Below are 3,194 nucleotides of genomic sequence, written 5' to 3' on the forward strand. Positions count from 1 at the left end.
CAAGGACTGGAGAAGGGCAAAGCACCTATCTTCAAAAATGGGCAAAAGAAGACCTGCAGAATGATAGATTAATCAGCCTAACTTCAATGCCTGGTAAAATACTGGAACAAATTAATAAACAATCACTTTTCTCAAACCTAGAGTATAATGTGGTAATAAGGAATAGCCAACATGGATTTGTCAAGAACAAATCATGCCAAACCAACCTAATTTCTTATTTGACTGGATAACTCGCCTCCTGGATAGGGGTGTAAAGTCTAAGGCCTTTTTCTGAAACCACATTAAGAGAGCAGCAGCCAAGAAGCAGCAAGTCACATCCTCACATTCCATCTAAGTTACTTTAAAATAATGGAATATCGGGCTGTCCTAATAATACCCACCATCATCAGATAAAGAGACAGAGCTTAAGATGTTTAAAGAAAAGTTTGTTTGACAGCATTCTATCTGGTAAGGAGTCACTTATCAACAGTTATGGGTACTTCTTTATTGTTTTGGGTGTATGGTCCGTACTTCTCTATTTATCAGTATGGTTTCTGCCTGGTTCTTTGATTGTTTCTGTCTGTTGCATAACTAATTTTACAAGATTTACATCAACTAAGGTGATGGGGTATGATTGGGTGAAGAATTGTTCTGCCATATGTTTGGATTGCTCCAAGAATTATTTTATAATACTTTAGTAAAATAATTGATTAAGGCACAACTAAGCAGGACTCCAGTTTCACTATATAAACTGGGGTCCAAAAGGAAGTTCTTTGGAACAATCTCCAGGACACAGCCAAAGATTGGAGCTGCCAGACCTCAACACCTTGCCAACTATATTGTGCAGGTGCTGGAGTCCCCAAACAACCTGATCCCCACTGGCCAGCAGGAAAAGTTCATCTCCCTTCTTGGGAGTGGTGAGCATTGCATGCTCAGTGTGTGCATTCTGTTTTGGTGATTCTTAATAAATAGAGGTTAAGAATATTACTGTGTAAGGCTCTTTCACTGGTAAAAGACCCTGCAAACCTGCAGAGTGTAAGGTTACACCTTGAGCCCTAGGAACTGGGTAAAGGTGGGTGCCCCTAGAGTGTGCGGCTAACAGGGGGAAGCAATGGGCATGATATATATGAACTTTAGCAAGGCTTCTGACACAGTTGTACATGATATTCTCATTAGCAAGCAAAGGAAAAATAGATTAAATTACTAGATGGGCACATAACTGCATGAAAGACCGTTCCCAGAGAATAGTAATCAAATGAGGTTCTGCAGCTGTCTGTCTGTCTGTCTGTCCTGGGCTCGGTACCAGTCAATATTTGCATTAATGATTTGGTTGATAGAGTAGAAAGTGTGCTTTATAAAACTCGTAGATGTCACCAAGAGGGAAGGGGTTGCAAGCACGTTGAAGGACAGAATTAGAATTCAGAATGATTTTGATAAATTGGAGAACTGGTCTGAAATCAATAAGAAGAAATTCAATAAAGACAAGTACTATACTTAGGAAGGAAAAAAATCAAATGTACAAATACAGAATGAGAAATAATTGGCTAAGCACCAGTGCTTCATAAAAGGATCTGGGAGCTATTGTTGATCATAAAACGAACGAGTCAACAGTGGTGATAGTGTTGAGAAAAAGGCTAATAACATTCTTGGATGTACTAAGAGTGTCATATACAAGACACAGGAGGTAATTGTTCCCCTTTATTTGGCACTGGTGAGGCATCAGCTGCACTACTGCATCCAGTTTTGGGAACCACACGTTAAGAAATATAGGAACAAATTGGAGAAAGTCTCTAGAGGAAAACAACAATGATAACATGACCAATGAGGAAAAGAAAGGAATTGAGTATGTTTAGTCTGGAGAAAAGAAGGCTAAGGGGTACATAAATAAAAGGTTGCTCTAAAGATCTCCAATCTCTGTGTCCACCAAGGGAAGGATAAGAAATAATTGACTTAGTTTATAGCAAGGGAGAACTATGTTGGATATTTAGAAAACTTTCTAACTGTAGGGATAGTTAAGCACTGAAACAGATTACCTAGGGAGATTGTGGAATCCCAAACATGGGAGGTTTTTAAAAACAGGTTAGGCAAACACTTGTCAGAGATGGTCTAGATCAGGGATCTCAAACTCAAATCACCACGAGGGCCACATGAGGACTAGTACATTGGCCTGCAGGCCGCATCACTGACACCCCCCACTCTTCCCCCTGTCCCGCTCCCACTCCACCCCTTCCCTGCCCCCATTCCAACCCCTTCCCCAAAGTCCCCACCCCAACTCCTCCCCCTCCCTGCCCCTATTCCAGCCCCTTCCCCAAATCCTCGCCCCTACCCCACCTCTTCTCCGCCTCCTCCCCTGAGCGCGCAGCTCCCAGCTCCTCCTTCCTGGAAAGCGCTAAGCACCACCAAACAGCTGTTTGGGGGCGGGAAGTGCCTGGAGGTAGGCAGAGGAGTGGGGACATGGCGCGCTGGGGCGGCGGGGGAGGGGGGCTTGGTGGACGAAGGAAATAACTCGGGGGGCAGGGGTGGGGAGAGCTTGGCAGGCTGCAGCAAATAACTCCACAGGCTGCATGTTAGAGACCCCTGGTCTAGATATACTTAATTCTACCTCAGGACAGGGAATGGATTAGATGATCTCTTGAGGTCTCTTCCAGCCCTACATTTCTATGATCTTAGGACCTCCTCTCACCAAGAGGAGAAACTGGTGTCTCATGGGAGATGTAACCTGACCAGAGAGCTTGGCCTATAGAGGAGAATGGAAGCATGAGGTGTCCAAACTATATCTCTCATGAGGAAGGCTAAGATTTTCTCTCAGTTATTTTTAGTAAAAGTCTGGGACAGGTCATGGGCAAGAAACAAAAAATCACGGGGCCAGTAACTTTTACTAAAAATAACCGTACAAGCTGCTGCAGAGGCGCACAGCCCCAGCTGCACCCCCCACCACAGAGCAGGGGTGCACGGGTCCAGTGGCAGCCCCAGCTCCAAGCCACGGGGCAGGCCACAGGGCAGGGGTACACAGCTCTGGCGGCAGCCCCCATTGCAGAGCTATGTGTGGAGCATAGCCCCGGCTCCAACCCCAGCCATGGCTTAAGCTGTTGACAGCTGAAGCTGAAGAAGTCAGGGAGGTCCAATAAAGTCACGGAATCCGTGACTGCTGTGACCTCTATGACTAAATCATAGCCTTACTGAATAGGTATCACAGTTCCATTTCCAAATCAAAA

Source organism: Natator depressus, chromosome 3 (assembly GCF_965152275.1).
Source record: "Natator depressus isolate rNatDep1 chromosome 3, rNatDep2.hap1, whole genome shotgun sequence".
Taxonomy (NCBI): Eukaryota; Metazoa; Chordata; order Testudines; family Cheloniidae; genus Natator; species Natator depressus.